Here is a 20,053-nt window from a genome sequence, read left to right on the forward strand (position 1 = left end):
AGGTTTTGCTATCACCAGTTTATCACTGACCTTTGTTGCAGCGGACTTGTGTGGGTGTCTGTATTGTGGCGGATTACAAGATGTGGGTCGTAATTGCTGTAGCGGATTTCCGCCACGGTATCTTGGCGGCCGTCAGCATGGCAGTAGGCGGGATTCACCACCAAGGTTGTAATGAGGGCCTATGTTTTTTCATATTTAACACTGGCAAAAATGATTACTCGCTTGAGGTTTTCACTTGCCAGGACTAATAAAAAAATGTTGTAATTGTACTGAAGACCGGTTGATAATTGGCTTTGTGAAACTGATGACTGTAATAGTAAATACATTTGACAAACTACCTCATTTCAGAGGTTTTTTTTGTAACAATTATTGTTTTACTTTTTGACACTCATTTTGTTCTTTTGATTTAAAAAAAAAATATTTAAAGATTGAGAGCTATTTTTGGCCCAGATTTACAAGGCCCATGTGCCACTGGAGCATCACTTTTTATGATGCTCCGGTGGCGCTGTGCATTGCGCCACATTTACAAGACGGTGCTAAGCAACATTTTATGGCTTAATGCCACCTTGTAAATATGGGCCTCTCAGGCGTAGTTTTCTACATCAGAGGGGCGTGCAATGGGTGTTGGTGTGGGCATTCCACCGCAACACACATTGCTTTTGACGCTGCCCTGGATTTACATTAAGTCTGAAATCTGTGGCAGCACCAAAAACTAAAGCTACCCCAGGGGTGTTAAGTGCTAAAGTGATGCAGCATAATGCTGCAAATTTTGCCACAGCACCGCACTGCACCACGTTTTAGTAAATCTGGCCCTTTGCGTAAAAGTAAGGTTTTAGGAAACTAATAATACATTTAATTTATAGTCTTGATTCTTGTTTTATATTGTCATTTAGCAGTGATAGGGATTATGGTTCATGTCAGCAACAAAACCTTCCTATGCTAGTTTATGTGAATGCTCTACCACTAAGATTTATCATCCAAACTTTCATTCGTAACATAAACATAACTCATTAACACACAAAAAAAATAGTAAGTACCAAAAACAAGCTGGTTACTGCTATTATAATTTACATGTCCTGGTTGTTACTGTGTACCAAATAAGTGTCCACGATCAATGGCATATTTTGTGAACAGAATGGCTTTTGCATCTACTTGTGAATACAGCTGGGAAATTTGGCACATACAGTTCACTGTTTATGCAGCCAAGTGGTAACATACGAAGTGGAAACAGGCAGTTGTAATTTCTGACTGCAAACTAGCATTCGCTGCTGAAGGCACTTTTGGTCTCCTTTATTATAGGCTACCGCAGTTGGTATACTAGGACATAATAGAACTAATGTGACTGTCTTGGACTAAAGGCAGCTTCATTGGTTCCCCCATTCTATTAAGGACATTAGAGTAAATCCTTTGATTTGAAGCTTCCATTAACAACGATGGTTTGTGTGAGGGGGGCCGGGGAAATGGCAGAGTCTCCTTGAAGCTCCTTGGGAAATGGGAGCCTGAACTACCTGTAGCTCACTTCAGCGTCACTTGGAACACTGAAACAACGTGGCGGAGGAGTGGACCTAGAGACCTAAGGAGGGAGCCAGGAGCTGTAGCATCTTGCTGCAACATCCATTTCTGTGACAGTCTTCATCCAGTGAGAACCGGCCTGCCACCCACCCACCACTTCAGCCTAAACGAGGGATTTGGCTACAGTGCCAGGAGCAGACACCAGTGTAGGTACCAAACTACCCACCAAGTGATCAGGCAACGGAGACCTATGGAGCGCTTGGTCGGATGGCTGGGAATAGGACGGCCCATGGTAGTAATTTCTGACCGGACCAAGGGTTATTCATAGAAAGAAAAGTGTGAGTCAGCTGCCACCGTGTTGGAGTGGTCGGCTCTACAAGAATGGTTGCAAAAAGAGAAAAACAAGGCACAAGTTGAGGGTGCAAGAATCTACCCACTCTTTTCACAGGGTGGACACCATCAACCCTGTTAAGAATGTGGGCCACATAAAAATATGCTAAATCTGTCCCAGAGCAATTTTCAGACACCGGGACACATTCAGCAGCACCTACATGCAGTCTGCTTTCCTTCCGAGTAGCAGCGTCCAGGCAAAGGGTATTTTTTATTTTAAATAACAGTTAGGCCTAAAACAAAGGGCAAATTTAAGGGACCACCAGACCTCATTTTGTTTGAGTAGCCTGGCTGGGAGCTATCTGGATCCTCAGACCTAAATGCAAATGCTCAGAGGATAAAGGCACCCAGCTTGTTACTAATTCACAAGAACTTAAGAGAAGCATGCTTTTGATATTTTTTCAGTCTGTGTATATAAGAGATAAGCATCCGCTCTAAGAATGTCAGATACATTGGTCTGTCTCAGTTTTTACAGAAATAGCAAATATAGCACTATAGTGCTACTCATCCCAGTGCAGGGTGTCAGAGCACTTTATATCACACATACACATTATACATTGACAATAAATCACATTTGTGAATCAATGTATAGGAAGAGTTACATGGGACAGTGGGGGTTACAAGGATTAGGATTCAAATGTCCATCATAGCTCACAGTGGCCTTTGAGCGACTGCTGGAATTCCAATGTGCTTGAATTGCAATGGGTCCATAGGATACAACCACAATGTGCAAAACCGCAAGATACCACAAGACAAATATGGTGATTCCTCCAATACCAACATGGTAAACAAATATTAAAAGAAGCAAAGCTCAAAGTTGTGTTCATGTTTGAAGATAATAAAAGTAATTGTTCCTGTTGGATCTGACATTTATGTGGAGCTCCCCCAAGTTTTTGCTTTCCATCCTACTGTTTCGGTTTACTTTATTGTTGCTGGCTTTAGGATTCTGCATACTTTACCACTGCCAACCAGGTCTAAAGTGCTTGTGCTCTTCCATTTAAACACTGAAAGATTCACTTGTCCCCAATTGACACATTTAATCTACTTGTAAGTCCCTAGTAATGTGATGCTACATGTACCCAGGACCTGTAAATTAAATGCTAGTGGTGGGCCTGTAGCACTCAGTGTAGCACCTTCTTAAGTAGTCCTTTAAACATGCCTCACGCCTGCCATTGCAGCCTGTGTGTGCAGTTTAAACTGCCATTTTGACTGGGCAAAACTTTTGCCAGGCCCACATTTTTTTTTTAATACCTACAGATCACTCCTATGGTAGACTCTAAACATCCCAAGGGGGGAGGGTGCAGTGTATTTAAACTTGTTCATGTCCTAGAAGTGTAAACCTCTCAAATTCATTTTTCACTACTGCATGGCCTATCTCTCCCATAGGATAACATTGGGTTACTTTATTACATTTAATAAGTGCTAACTTTCAATCAGGAACAAGTAGGAATGTCGAGTTTAGTGTCTAAAGAATTGTAATGTATGACCCTCTTTCATTGTAAAGTCTGTTTTTAAGCCACAAGTCAGGAAACACCAGGTTTAGAAACTTGCCATTTTCCTGCCCATACCATTTGATATCTGTATCCTAGGTCACATGACTAGGTGCTACTGAAAGTTGGTCTTTGTGTATTGCTCCAAGCCAGTGAGACAAGGGGCGAATAGATGTTGGCAGGATGGGCCATCTCTAACCTGAAGAGGTGGAGGAGCTGTCACCTAGTATACTCACACATCACAAAGACTCTGCCTGAGCACCCTTAAAAAGACTTTGGGGGTCATTCTGACCCCGGCGGGCGGCGGGAGCCGCCCGCCTGGAGGGAACCGCCAGAATACCGCTGCGCGGTCAAAAGACCGCCGCGGGTATTCTGGGTTTCCCACTGGGCTGGCGGGCAACCGCCAAAAGGCCGCCCGCCAGCCCAGTGGGAAACACCCCTCCATGAGGATGCCGGCTCGGAGTGGAGGATGTGCGACGGGTGCAGTAGCACCCGTCGCAAATTTCAGTGTCTGCTGAGCAGACACTGAAATTCAAAGTGGGGCCCTCTTACGGCGGCCCCTGCAGTGCCCATGCCATTGGCATGGGCACTGCAGGGCCCCCCAGGGGCCCCACAACACCCCTCACCGCCATCCTGTTCCTGGCGGGCGGAACCGCCGACTTTCCGCTTCTGGCCGCGGCTGTACCGCCGCGGTCAGAATGCCCGGCGGAGCACTGCCAGCCTGTTGGCGGTGCTACTGCCGACCCCGGCCCCGGCGGTCCTTGACCGCCGGGGTCAGAATGACCCCCTTTGACACTAGTATTTTTCAACCCAAGGCAAGCTGGGGCCAGGGTATGCAGGCAAGAAGTTCCAAGCACCTCTGGTGGTGGAAGTCTCAAGAATCTTCTTCTACTTCAAAGTGGGCAGCAGGTACAAATAATGGACCCTCATAGCAAGCTCTTCAGGCCTCCTGTGGACCTGTGGAAGACTAAGAAGGACTGCTGTGCTTCTCTGCAAGAAGGACTGCCACTCTGATGCCTTAATACCTAAGTGAGAAGGACTGGATGTACATCTGGAACACAGGACCACCAGAGTGATTCCAAAGGCTTGTTTGCTGGCTTCTTGTTCAAGAGCCTCAAGGACAGATAAGGCTCCAACTGCCATGAATTCAGCACCTGGACTTTGCTTGTTGTATCCCCCATGTGGTGCTACCCGAGTCCCATAACCTTTGAAGTGGTTCTGAAGCTGCTCTGTCAGCCAAGCTGTGCTACCCGCAGAACCAACGCAATGTGACACATTACCCTGCAGCTCCTCAGAGTTGTCGCAGTGTGATGCACCTCAACACAGGGCCTAGCATTGCAGCCCCACAACTCATCCGAACTGCTGCTGTGCAACGCATCCTGACGCAGGACATTGGATAGCAGCCTCACAGCCCATCAGAAATGCTGCTGCGCATTGCATCCTGTTTGCATTACCTTGCAATACACTGCAACCCGGATTAAGGGTACTTTATTCAGCAGGCCCAACTTGGTCCCTGTACCCGGCCTGCCTCCCTTGGTCTGAAGTTATGACTTTGTCCCGGTCTGCACAACCAGATAACCACAGTGGTGCTTCTAAGCACTGTTGTCACTTAAATCTTTAAAATTGCAAATCTCTGGTTCTACTGAATGGATCTTTGTTGTTTTGGTCTTAAATATTTTATTAAATTTTGCTCTATTTTTCTAAATTGTTGTGGGATTTTTCTTGTGTTGTGTATTCACTTTATTAACATTTGAGGTGCTGCATAGATACTTTTCACATTGTCCTTAAGTTAAGCATGACTGCATGTGCCAAGCTACCAGAGGGTTAAGCACATGTTAATTTAGGGTTTGCTTCTGACTTCACACTGACAGGAACTATAGTTACAGCTTGAGCGGAGTTTCACTCCCCTTGAAACAGTCAGAAAATTGCCAACACTTCCCAAGACTTTTCCACTGAGGCATTGCAAAATAGAAAGTGCTTTTTTAGCACTAAGACCTAAGCTTAAAAAGATGGATGCTTGGTATTATGAAAGAAGAAGCACCAAGGATGAAAGTAAGTCCAAGTTTATTGTAAGTTTCTTCACAGAGTGTCTCTGAGCTTGCCACTGACAGTTCTCAAATTATCATTCTATTAGAGCTTCAAGTAAAGATTTTAAACAGGCAATAACAAAGAAGGGAGGATGGAGTGTGTGAGAGATGAGTAACAAGAGAGAGAGGAAAAGCTGCAAAGAAGGCAGATTGTAAAACAAATCCTTTCCTGAAGCAGAAAAATTTACAAACAAATTGAGATACAGAACTATGTTTAAGCATTAACATCAATATAAACCATGTGAAAGTAGGAGCAAGATAAGATAACCTACTTGAGATGACCTGGTGCAGGGTTTTCACCCAGAAAAAAGACATCTAAACACAGTTCATCACAGTGTTAGCCATGACGACCTGTGGAATGTCACGGAAATTCAGCAAAGTTAATGTTGTCCTTAACTCATCATGAAGTCATTTTGCCATCCGGGAATATGTCTCTTTCTGTTGTCTTTTTCCTTGAAGAAATTACAATTATCCTTGTCACCAGAGACGCGTGACAGTTGTGGTACGCAATTTGAAGGGCAACCAACCGATCTATTCATACTCCCCATGTGTCCACTGTACCTAATTGCTACATTTTGTTTTATTTCTTTGATAATTTCTCGTTCATAAAATTTATAGAATTTGTTGTTACTACTGAACAGATTTTGATCAGTACCCACTGCCCTACTTTCTAAGACTGTTGCTTGGCACCCCATTTGTTGTCATGCCATTTTCTATACTTGTTTGGTGACGTGCAATCTCTTATCTCCAATACCCCTTTGATCAGCACCCACCACCCTATCACCAAACATACCTTTGGAAGATGATTTAGAACCTGTTTTTCTTTCTCTGAGCACTCTTAATGGAGACATTCCTGTCACACTGTTAGGTGTAGTGTGATATGACCAGAGCAGATCCTTAACAGTTTGAAAAAGAAAAAGAGGATTCCATCCAGTTATGGCCAGTTGTGTGGATTCTTTTATCATTCTATTACAGTGCTTCACCAATCCATTGGCCCTGGGGCAATACAAAGGGATTTTAATTTGTTGTATTTATAACTGAGTAGTGTATTTTCTTATTTCTTCTGAGCAAAGCTAAACTCCAGTGCCTGTGACCATATTTTTCGGAATCTTTCGCACCATGAAGATGTCTGACAGGAACTCAATCAAGTTTTTAGTGTTTATACTATTTGTAAACTTCAGAGACAACCATTGCGAATAGTAATGGATCAAAACTAAAATTTAATTATTATGGACACCTGTAGCATTTATGGGACCTACAATATCTAATCCTAGTTTATCTACTGGGACACTAACTGGTATCATGGGAGTTTTGGACACACATTTAGATTTGTCACCTAGACTGCAAGCATGGCAATCGTTGACCTTGTCTTCAACTATAGAGTCCATATAGGGAAACCAATAGCCCTAACTCAGATGTTTTGTAAGACTTCTGTCAAGGTGGACTTCATGGACTAAATCTACAATATGTTCCCTTAATTCTAAAGGAGGCACCAGTTTACCTGACCTGAGTACCAAATGTCCTACCACTGACAGTGCATCCCTTCCATTAAAAAATGCTTATAAGTCTACTGTTAAGTTATTATATTTACCAGGCCAAATATAAGTTATCTTATCTTTTACCAAATTCAATATCCTATCATTTGGCATGCAATTTGACAACTCTGTTTTCATAATAGCTGGTACAAAAGTGGTTAATATGGAAGTTTCACTTTCATGGTCCTCCTCAACTTCATGTTGTATGGGCATACAAGATAAGAAATCTGCAGCTGTATCCCTTTCTCCTGAACATATTCCATTTCGAAGGGGAATTGCTGTAAACGTAACACCCACTCAGCAATTATAGGGGTAGTTTGTTTTCTCCTCTTTTTTGTAAAAAAACTAAGATCAAAGGTTTATGGTTTGTTCTTATGTGAAAGGGGAAACTCCAAAAATAAATTTGAAATGATTGATAGCACAAAAACAGGCTGTTGTTTCTTTTTCCTACTGTGGAGTAGTTAATTTCACTATTCCTTAGTGTAGGTGATGAAGATTCTATGGCTCTTTCAGAACCTCCTACTATTTGGGATAGGGTGGCACATAACTCTTCATTGCTTGAGTCTGTGGTTAGAATAGCCTTCATATTGACATCAGAATTACTTATGCTGGTGGGCATTAATTATGAAATCCTTTATTTTTCTCAAAGATTGATCATGCTCTGAATTCCATTCAAATGTAGACTCTTTTTTCAGCAATGTTCTCATGGATTATACCCAATCAGAGAAATTCTTAACAAACTGAGACATACTCAGCCAGCCCTAGAAATGATTTAACTTCTTCTTTAGTTGTGGTAATGGGAGCAATACTGACTGCTTCTATTAAGTTAAGTTTGGGCTTAACTCCATCACTAGAAATGGTGTGCACCAGATATTTAACTAAAGTGACACCAAATTTGCAGTTGGTTCTTTTGATGGTAAGCCTTGCCTTACTCAAACATTGAAATACCTCTCATAGATTCTTGGTATGTTTTTCTTCTGTACATCCATAAATCAGGATGTTGTGAAAGCACATTACGTTGTTTGTATCTCTTAAGACGTACTGCATAATCCTTTTGAATGCAGCAGCCACTGAGGTTAGTCCAAAAGGCATTCTATGGAATTTGTATCTCCCCATTAATGTAGTAAACGTTTGACCCTTATTTGAATATGTAAACTTTTCCTACAGTTTGAGGGTCTTTAAACGAAGTGCACATTTTGACCATACCTTCCAATGGAAGGGGATCATTATTGTATTCCTCTGATTTGATTTCTGGCCTTTCTAATACAAATTCTCCACCAGCCATCTTCTCATAAAAAGTTGTACTGTGTTTTAAGGAATAAGGTAAACATGAATCAGCAAATATATCCATTTTAACCCCAACCAAAAATATATCACATATAGGATAAATGGTACTGTTGTTAGATTCTGATGATTTAACTTGAAATCCCTACCTTTCTGCTGTCTCCATGCTCATCACGTTCTTCAGATTTTATCACATTTACACTTTTCTCCCCTTCCCTGCATACCTTAGCAAAATGCCCTCTTTTATTACACTTCCTGGATAGTGCACTGTGCGCTGGACATTTAGGATTGTTTGCTAAGTGATTATTATTACCACAGCTGAACCATTTCAAGTTCTCACTACTTTTAGATTAATACTGTTGTATTGAAGCATCCTTTACGATACACACTTCTTCACCATCACCAAGCATATTTACATTGCTCTTGTGTTTCAAAGAGTCATCTGAAATGTTAATTTACTTAACACGAAAAGCTGTGTGCACAATACTGTTTGCAATATCAATTGCTTCTGTTAGAGTGGAATTTAAGGACAATAGTTTCTCCTGACTTTTATGGTCATTTGTACATCTTACTATTTGGTCCCCAATCAGAGAGTCTGTGAGAGTACCAAATTCACACATTGCTGAGAAACCTTTCTATACAGCTATGTACATTGTGCCTTTTTCATTCTTTGTTTGGGTCCTATTAAAAAGTGTATGTGCCTCTAACACCACACTGGTCACTTCTTTAAAATGACCTTCCAATTTTTCCAATGTGGTTTGACAAACATCTGTGTCTTCTCTGCTCACTTCATCAGAGCCATGTTCCAAAATGTCCTAATAAACCTTTTTACCATGTACACCTAAGTTGTGTCTAGGTATATGTTGCTTATGCATTGGTGTAACTGTCCCATGCCTATAGCAATTAAATATGAGTTAAAGATTTAAATTCACCTATGCCAGGGCAACTCAAATGGTGGTTGACTCATACTAGCTCAAGCCAAATTTAGAAGATATCAGACATCGGTAATTGGGCTTGGAAAGCAATTTCAAAACTATATTATCTCCTTAAGCAGTAAGTACTTTATGACACAGAATGACCTTGACCAATAACAAAGGGCCTTAAAAAATTAGAAAAATAAAAAACATTTATGCCTGTTGCTCAGCACTGATAGAATCTTAAACAGCAAAGCAGCATACTCTACAACTAGAGAGCAATACAGATTAATTCACCAGGTCTGCACTCTGTTAATTCTACAACAACTGCACTCTCTTTCTGCCAAAGAGCAGGACTATTCTGTGGCCTGGAACGTTTGTGATCCACTCCTAAGAAAGAAAGAGAAAATTGATTCACATCACCCTGCAACATCACCCTGCTATCCAAGATATGCAATGGTGAATGAACACCCACTCCTCTTCAAAAAAAAGAAAAGACCAGGCACTCTCACAGTGGTCTCCTTCTGAGAAAATCCTGTGGGCTAGAAGGATGAACTAATTACCCTCCTCGGTAGATCCTGCCATATACTCTTCTCCGTGACAGCAAGGCAGAAAAGATTGTGTCTCCATCTTACTAGGAAAAAGAAAAAACATTGTATCTCGACTTCATTAATTCAAAGTTCATGTAAACAACAAGCAGTAGTAGGAACAAAGCCTACGCGCGTTTCGTCGGTAACCACCAAATTAAAAAAACCGCCTTCTTCAGGGCCATTCCTTTCCCGTCATTACTGCATAATATGGCAGATTAAGTGGGTTCTCTTCTTTCCCATTACCATAAAACCTGATAGGCAAAAAATAGAACAAGATACATTTTGATCCAAATTCTTGAGATTCAACTAACCACCAGTGATTATTACCAACAGGATAACCCACCAATAAATAAATATCGTGAAAACACGAAATACCAAATACCAAAACCAAAAAATAAATTTTGAAAAAATAATAAAAATAATACAAAAAAATAAAGAATAACATAAAAAATATAAAAGGTAATCTAATAAAGAGTAAAAAGTGAAGAAATCTCCCATAGAAGTGAAATAAGTAAGAAATTCCACACAACACCGTCTCCCTTGTGTATAAAGTCACTAATAACCACATTCTTAGAATACTAAATAGATGAATAAGTAATTAAATAAATACCCGGCGATGTTGTTGCAGAGTTTCCTCGATTATAATACAAACAGGGTTCAGTTTTGTAATTCCTACTTCCATTCGTAAGTGAAACCTTGTAAAGACACATAGCCATATAGACAAAATTACCTTACTTGGTTTGCCAAAAACCCACCAATTCACTACAAAAGGTGAAATACCTCAAGTCTCAACCACAAGACCAAGAGCAGATTCCTCTACCTACACGAATGGTCGTTTAAAGTAGAAAACTTCTCTGGGGGTTCATCAAAATGATCCACACACCTCCTCTAGCTGCATAGAGCAACAAAGACACAAAATAGAGAAATTTGTCAACAATAGCTAATCCCTCCTAATCTTTCACGAGGTAATCTGTCTTTCCACGTTTATTTCAGTAAAAAAATCAGCTCACCCAGAATCCGACCATAACAGAACCTCGTGTTCTCACTATTGGTATGAGACACTACGCATATGCAGCAATCTTAATCACTTTACAGATTTTTACAAAAAAATAAAAAGATAGCGCTACACCTAGATACAGGCTAGTATTCATATTAGCAAACATACCTCAACTCTCGCTAATTCTTATAAACGGCGCCGATCTCTAGCGTCCGAAGAACATATTGTCCGATGGTGCTGACTCCATTATAAAGTCAGGCACAAAAAACCTTGTTCTCTCTTAAAAAAAAAAAACGCGAGACTCCTCGCGTGAGTGTTAAATTGCCGATTCACACAGGAAACAGTGTCGGCCATCTTGTAATGGCTTTGGGTACAGATATCACTAGGTTCTGATAGTACCAGAGCAGGAATGCACTCCAATACGTACAGCAGTAGCCCCAATACTAATGATTCATTTATACGTTCATGAGCTTTCTCGGGGACATCAAAACAAAACTTATATGTCTTTGGGTACAAATATCCCTTAGTTCTAATAGTACCAAAGCAAGGATGCACTCCAAATACGGACACCAATAGCCCCAGAATTAATAATTCATTCTTATAGTAATGGACTTCCTCGGGGACATCAAACCAAAACAGGTCACATACTTGCCTCGCATTCACAATCATTAGGCCACCACCACTTATATTCGGTCTACTCACTTACAATCTAAAAATGACCACACGAACTAACAGATATATTATAGTGGCCATCGAGGACCAATCAGCTCTTAAAAAACCAGAGGGGAAAGCTTGAAAATAGAACAGAAGACTATTGATCATAGACAGAATGATCATATTCTCACAGAACTAAATGAAAAACTTCTAAATTTATATCAACAAAATACTAAATACCTAAAGGAATTCAAACTAAAGCATTTTCCCAAGGCATACATTCATTAAGCCCATTACCATGTGTATCCAAGATAAAGATAAAAAAAAACTCCCGCTTTTTTCTAATGTTCTCCTTTTCTTTCCCTGGTATGTCCTTAATTTTTTCCAGAATCGTCCAAGACAATGCATCCAGACAGTGTTTTTCTTTCAACCAGTGTTGTACCAAGGGAGCTACCTCCCTCTTATTACGAATATTGGATAGATGTTCCGAAATTCTAACTCTCATTTCACGTCCAGTCTCTCCCACATACCCAGCCGGGCAGGAACAGGTAATCAAATAAATACAATTTGATGTTTTACAATTAGTCATATCATTCAACTTATACTTCCTTTGGTTCCATACTAGTAAGTCACCCACCACAGCTTTAGGACATGCTTTACAAGTTCCACACTTGTGGTTTCCCCTAATCGGAGCTAGTCCAGTTATGGACTTTTGACTGAATTCACTGTCTCTCGGTAGGGCTGCCTTAACCAGTTTATTGCGGATGTTCTGGTTTTTCTTAAATGCCAAAATAGGTCTATCTAGAGAAGTAATGGTTTGATCACTATTCAGGATTTGCCAATTACTGTTGATAATTTTCCTGATTCTGTCATTCATGTTGGAATGTTGAATAACACAAACAAGTTGTGCTTTCACTTCTTTTGTACGTTGTTGAAACATACTCTCTCTATTAAAATATTTTGCACGTTTATATGATTCCCTGATCAATCTCTTGGGATAACCCCTCAGCAACAATTTTTTCTGGAGAACATCCGCATGTATGTTGTATTCGCTAAGTTCTGTACAATTTCTGCGGATCGGGAGAAATTGACTGAACGGAACACCCTGTTTCTGGCATCTTGGATGATAGCTAACAAAATGTAGAATGGTGTTCTTTGCTGTAGATTTGGTGTATAATTAAACTTCTAGGTGAGAGTTATGATTTTTTATCCAAATACCAATGCGCAGCTACATCGTTTTCCCCCAGGTGGAGGATTTGCCCACTGTGAAAGGTGACTTCTGTGCCCTGGGACATATCCCCAACATCATTGGTGCCATTGATGTTACACATGTGGCATTTGTCCTACCTCGCAGGAATGAACAGGTGTACAGAAACCGCAAAAGCTACCATTTCATGAATGAGCAGATGGTGCATTTGGCAGACCAGTACATCTCCCATGTGAATGCCAAGTATCCTGGCTCAGTGCATGACGCTTACATTTTGAGGAATAGCAGCATCCCTTATATGATGGGCCAACTCCAGGGACACCGTGTGTGGCTAATAGGTGAGCCCAAGGTCCCCACATACTTTGAATAGGTGTCTGGGTATGGGAGAGTCCCTAAGGGTTGGTGTGTGTCTAACAGATACCCCTCCATATTTGCAGGTGACTCTGGTTACCCCAACCTGTCATGGCTACTGACCCCAGTGAAGAATCCCAGGACAAGGGCAGAGGAACGCTACAATGAGGCACATGGACGAAGTAGGAGGATAATAGAGCGCACTTTCGGCCTCCTGAAGGCCAGGTTCCGGTGCCTCCATCTGACAGGTGGTTCCCTATACTACTCACCTTAGAAGGTGTGCCAGATCATCGTGGCATGCTGTATGTTGCACAATCTGGCTTTGCGACATCAGGTGCCTTTTTTTGCAGGAGGATGGGCCTGATGTTGGTCTTGTGGCAGCTGTGGAGCATGTGGACAGTGAGGAAGAGGAGGCAGAAGAAGAAGATATAGACAACAGAAACAACATCATCATGCAATACTTCCAGTGAGACACAAATAAGAGACTGGCACTGCTCCTCTCATATCAAGCTACAGTAGGACATTGCATGATTCTGCGTTTTTACCTCTGTGTATAGACCCTGACAGTTCACTTTGGCTTTCCATTTCACAGATCTGGGTACCACTTTCTGCCTTCTGCTATGTTTACTGCTGCTCAACAACTGTCGAACATTGGTATGTGAAAAAGAACATTGACATTGCAATTTTTCAGAGAGGTTTCAATAACACATTTGTGAAAGTACAGACTGACTCCAGGTTGATTTGTGATTCAAGGGTGTTTATTTCTGTGCTAATAAGTGGAGGGGGCTGTGCAATGGGCTGGGGTGATGGTGGAGGAATGTCCATGGTGGAGTCCAGTCTATTGGTATCACAGGTGCATTGTCCAAGGGAGCATAGGAAGTGGAGTAATGGCAGTTCAAGGTTGTCAGGGTGACATAGTGGGACAGAAGGGTGACAATCAGGAGAGTCTTATTTCCTGGCGGGGGTCTTGGCAATATTCTCTGTCTTGTGTCTGGATTGCAGGGACCGTTTGCGGGGTGGTTCTCCCTCTGCAGGGGGTGGGGTGCTGGTGGCCTGTTGTTCCTGTGGCAGGACCTCCTCTCCACTAGCGCCGGCGGAGGTGGAGGGCTGTTCATCATTCAGGCTAGTGTCAGGGGCCTGTTGGTGTGCCTCTGTGTCCCTCATGGTGTTGGCCATGTCTGCCAGCACCCCTGCAATGGTGACCAGGGTGGTGTTAATGGACTTCAAGTCCTCCCTGATCCCCAGGTACTGTTCCTCCTGCAGCCGCTGGGTCTCCTGACACTTGGCCAGTATCGTGCCCATGGTCTCCTGGGAATGTTGGTATGCTTCCATGATGTTGGAGAGTGCCTTGTGGAGAGTGGGTTCCCTGGGCCTGTCCTCCCCCTGTCGCACAGCAGTCCTCCCAGCTTCCCTGCTATCCTGTGCCTCTGTCCCATGAACCGTGTGCCCACTGCCACTGACCCCAGGTCCCTGATTGTCTTGGGTTAGTGGGTTTGCCTGGAGTCCCTGTAGTGGTGGATACACTGCTGATGGACGTTTCCTGGGGACAGTGGCATGGGCACGCTGGGTGGGTGCTATGGTGGTATTTCCTGAGGGGGAGGGTCAGTGGTGGTTTGTGACTGTGGCAGGGGAACCAACTGTCCAGAGGTCCCTGACGGGCCGGGCTGGTCATCTTGATCCAGGCGTGCAGAGCTGCTGTTGTCACTTTGGGCCTCTTCTGTGGGGGGACTGGATAAGTCTGGCACCTCCTGTCCGGTGACGTTGTGTAGTGGTCCTGTTGGAGTGTAAATGCATAGTTATTGCATCTGTGTGTGCCATCTTGTGCAATGGGTGAGTTACCCTCTACTCCCGTGCTTGCATTATTGTCTTTGCCCTTATGTGATTGGTGAGTTTGGGGCCAGGCTGAGTATTTGTACTCAACATGCTTTGGTGATGGGGGTCGATGCATTGGTGTAACATGCAGTCCTTGGTTTTAGGATGTGTGGATTGTGATAGTGGGGTATCTGTGGGGTGTTCGGGTGATGGGTGTGAGGGCTGGGCTAGGATTTTGTGATAGCATGCAGCTAGGGTGGGGGGGATATAGTAGTAAATATTTGCCTTACCAGAGTCCAGTCCTCCAGCTACTCCTGCAAGGCCCTCAGGATGCATGATCGCCAAGACTTGCTCCTCCCATGTTGTTAGTTGTGGGGGAGGAGGGGGAGTCCACCGCCAGTCCTCTGTACTGCTACCTGGTGTCTGGATACCACGAACGCACCTTCCCCCGTAGGTCGTTCCACCTCTTCGTGATGTCATCCCGTGTTCTTCGATGCTGTCCCACTGCATTGACCCTGTCGACAATTCTCCGCCATAGCTCCATCTTCCTAGCAATGGATGTCTGCTGCACCTGTGATCCGAATAGCTGTGGCTCTACCCGGATGATTTCCTCCACCATGACCCTGAGCTCCTCCTCAGAAAACCTGGGGTGTCTTTGAGGTGCCATAATGTTGTGTGGGTGATGTGTGAGGTGATGTTTGTTGTGCTGTGTGATGTGTTGTGTTGGTGTGTGTTCTTTGAGGTGCGTGGATGTTGTATAAGTGATGGTGTTGTGTGCCTGTGGATGCTGGTGTTCGGTTTCCTGTTCTCTCTCTCTGCTTCTTCCAAAAAAATAATTGCAAGGGGTTGTTGGTAATGTGGGTGTGTGTTTTATAGTGGTGTGAGTGTGTGGGTGTGGTGTGTGTATGTGTATCAGGTGTCTGTATTTTGAATTGTCCAATGTGGTTGTGTTTTGTAAATGTGTGTGTATTTTGAGCGCAGCGGTGTGTACCGCCAATGGATTACTGCGGTTGAATGACCGCTGCGTTGATTTGTGGGTTGTGATAGTGTGAGCGTATTCCTGTTGGCGTGACGGTGGAGGTTTTGCTATCACCAGTTTATCACTGACCTTTGTTGCAGCGGACTTGTGTGGGTGTCTGTAGTGTGGCGGATTACAAGATGTGGGTCGTAATTGCTGTAGCGGATTTCCGCCACGGTATCTTGGCGGCCGTCAGCACGGCAGTAGGCGGGATTTACCGCCAAGGTTGTAATGAGGGCCTATGTTTTTTCATATTTGACACTGGCAAAAATGATTACTCGCTTGAGGTTTTCACTTGCCAGGACTAATTAAAAAATGTTGTAATTGTACCGAAGACCGGTTGATAATTGGCTTTGTGAAACTGATGACTGTAATAGTAAATACATTTGACAAACTACCTCATTTCAGAGGTTTTTTTTGTAACAATTATTGTTTTACTTTTTGACACTCATCTTGTTCTTTTGATTTAAAAAAAAAATATTTAAAGATTGAGAGCTATTTTTGGCCCAGATTTACAAGGCCCATGTGCCACTGGAGTGTCACTTTTTATGATGCTCCGGTGGCGCTGTGCATTACGCCACATTTACAAGACGGTGCTAAGCAACATTTTATGGCTTAATGCCACCTTGTAAATATGGGCCTCTCAGACGTAGTTTTCTACATCAGAGGGGCGTGCAATGGGTGTTGGTGTGGGCATTCCACCGCAACACACATTGCTTTTGACGCTGCCCCGGATTTACATTAAGTCTGAAATCTGTGGCAGCACAAAAAACTCAAGCTACCCCAGGGGTGTTAAGTGCTAAAGTGATGCAGCATAATGCTGCAAATTTTGCCACAGCACCGCACTGCACCACGTTTTAGTAAATCTGGCCCTTTGCGTAAAAGTAAGGTTTTAGGAAACTAATAATACATTTAATTTATAGTCTTGATTCTTGTTTTATATTGTCATTTAGCAGTGATATGGATTATGGTTCATGTCAGCAACAAAACCTTCCTATGCTAGTTTATGTGATGGCTCTACCACTAAGATTTATCATCCAAACTTTCATTCGTAACATAAACATAACTCATTAACACACAAAAAAAAGAGTAAGTACCAAAAACAAGCTGGTTACTGCTATTATAATTTACATGTCCTGGTTGTTACTGTGTACCAAATAAGTGTCCACGATCGATGGCATATTTTGTGAACAGAATGGCTTTTGCATCTACTTGTGAATACAGCTGGGAAATTTGGCACATACAGTTCATTGTTTATGCAGCCAAGTGGTAACATACGAAGTGGAAACAGGCAGTTGTAATTTCTGACTGCAAACTAGCATTCGCTGCTGAAGGCACTTTTGGTCTCCTTTATTATAGGCTACCGCAGTTGGTATACTAGGACATAATAGAACTAATGTGACTGTCTTGGACTAAAGGCAGCTTCATTGGTTCCCCCATTCTATTAAGGACATTAGAGTAAACCCTTTGATTTGAAGCTTCCATTAACAACGATGGTTTGTGTGAGGGGGGCCGGGGAAATGGCAGAGTCTCCTTGAAGCTCCTTGGGAAATGGGAGCCTGAACTACCTGTAGCTCACTTCAGCGTCACTTGGAACACTGAAACAACGTGGCGGAGGAGTGGACCTAGAGACCTAAGGAGGGAGCCAGGAGCTGTAGCATCTTGCTGCAACATCCATTTCTGTGACAGTCTTCATCCAGTGAGAACCGGCCTGCCACCCACCCACCACTTCAGCCTAAACGAGGGATTTGGCTACAGTGCCAGGAGCAGACACCAGTGTAGGTACCAAACTACCCACCAAGTGATCAGGCAACGGAGACCTATGGAGCCCTTGGTCGGATGGCTGGGAATAGGACGGCCCATGGTAGTAATTTATGACCGGACCAAGGGTTATTCATAGAAAGAAAAGTGTGAGTCAGCTGCCACCGTGTTGGAGTGGTCGGCTCTACAAGAATGGTTGCAAAAAGAGAAAAACAAGGCACAAGTTGAGGGTGCAAGAATCTACCCACTCTTTTCACAGGGTGGACACCATCAACCCTGTTAAGAATGTGGGCCACATAAAAATATGCTAAATCTGTCCCAGAGCAATTTTCAGACACCGGGACACATTCAGCAGCACCTACATGCAGTCTGCTTTCCTTCCGAGTAGCAGCGTCCAGGCAAAGGGTATTTTTTATTTTAAATAACAGTTAGGCCTAAAACAAAGGGCGAATTTAAGGGACCACCAGACCTCATTTTGTTTGAGTAGCCTGGCTGGGAGCTATCTGGATCCTCAGACCTAAATGCAAATGCACAGAGGATAAAGGCACACAGCTTGTTACTAATTCACAAGAACTTAAGAGAAGCATGCTTTTGATATTTTTTCAGTCTGTGTATATAAGAGATAAGCATCCGCTCTAAGAATGTCAGATGCATTGGTCTGTCTCAGTTTTTACAGAAATAGCAAATATAGCACTATAGTGCTACTCATCCCAGTGCAGGGTGTCAGAGCACTTTATATCACACATACACATTATACATTGACAATATATCACATTTGTGAATCAATGTATAGGAAGAGTTACATGGGACAGTGGGGGTTACAAGGATTAGGATTCAAATGTCCATCATAGCTCACAGTGGCCTTTGAGCGACTGCTGGAATTCCAATGTGCTTGAATTGCAATGGGTCCATAGGATACATTCACAATGTGCAAAACCGCAAGATACCACAAGACAAATAATATGGTGATTCCTCCAATACCAACATGGTAAACAAATATTCAAGGAAGCGAAGCTCAAAGTTGTGTTCATGTTTGGAGATAATAAAAGTCATTGTTCCTGTTGGATCTGACATTTATGTGGAGCTCCCCCAAGTTTTTGCTTTCCATCCTACTGTTTCGGTTTACTTTATTGTTGCTGGCTTTAGGATTCTGCATACTTTACGACTGCCAACCAGGTCTAAAGTGCTTGTGCTCTTCCATTTAAACATTGAAAGATTCACTTGTCCCCAATTTACACATTTAATCTACTTGTAAGTCACTAGTAATGTGATGCTACATGTACCCAGGGCCTGTAAATTAAATGCTAGTGGTGGGCCTGTAGCACTCAGTGTAGCACCTTCTTAAGTAGTCCTTTAAACATGCATCACGCCTGCCATTGCAGCCTGTGTGTGCAGTTTAAACTGCCATTTTGACTGGGAAAAACTTTTGCCAGGCCCACATTTTATTTTTAATACCCATAGATCACTCCTATGGTAGACTCTAAACATCCCAAGGGGGGAGGGTGCAGTGTATTTAAACTTGTTCATGTCCTAGAAGTGTAAACCTCTCAAATTCATTTTTCACTACTGCATGGCCTATCTCTCCCATAGGATAACATTGGGTTACTTTATTACATTTAATAAGTGCTAACTTTCAATCAGGAACAAGTAGGAATGTCGAGTTTAGTGTCTAAAGAATTGTAATGTATGACCCTCTTTCATTGTAAAGTCTGTTTTTAAGCCACAAGTCAGGAAACACCAGGTTTAGAAACTTGCCATTTTCCTGCCCATACCATTTGATATCTGTATCCTAGGTCACATGACTAGGTGCTACTGAAAGTTGGTCTTTTTGTATTGCTCCAAGCCAGTGAGACAAGGGGCGAATAGATGTTGGCAGGATGGGCCATCTCTAACCTGAAGAGGTGGAGGAGCTGTCACCTAGTATACTCACACATCACAAAGACTCTGCCTGAGCACCCTTAAAAAGACTTTGACACTAGTATTTTTCAACCCAAGGCAAGCTGGGGCCAGGGTATGGAGGCAAGAAGTTCCAAGCACCTCTGGTGGTGGAAGTCTCAAGAACCTTCTTCTATTTCAAAGTGGGCAGCAGGTACAAATAATGGACCCTCAAAGCAAGCTCTTCAGGCCTCCTGTGGACCTGTGGAAGATTAAGAAGGACTGCTGTGCTTCTCTGCAAGAAGGACTGCCACTCTCATGCCTTAATGCCTAAGTGAGAAGGACTGGATGTACATCTGGAACACAGGACCACCAGAGTGATTCCAAAGGCTTGTTTGCTGGCTTCTTGTTCAAGAGCCTCAAGGACAGATAAGGCTCCAACTGCCATGAATTCAGCACCTGGACTTTGCTTGTTGTGTCCCCCATGTGGTGCTACCCGAGTCCCATAACCTTTGAAGTGGTTCTGAAGGTGCTCTGTCAGCCAAGCTGTGCTACCCGCAGAACCAACGCAATGTG

The sequence above is a fragment of the Pleurodeles waltl genome, chromosome 7 (assembly GCF_031143425.1).
Source record: "Pleurodeles waltl isolate 20211129_DDA chromosome 7, aPleWal1.hap1.20221129, whole genome shotgun sequence".
Lineage (NCBI taxonomy): Eukaryota > Metazoa > Chordata > Amphibia > Caudata > Salamandridae > Pleurodeles > Pleurodeles waltl.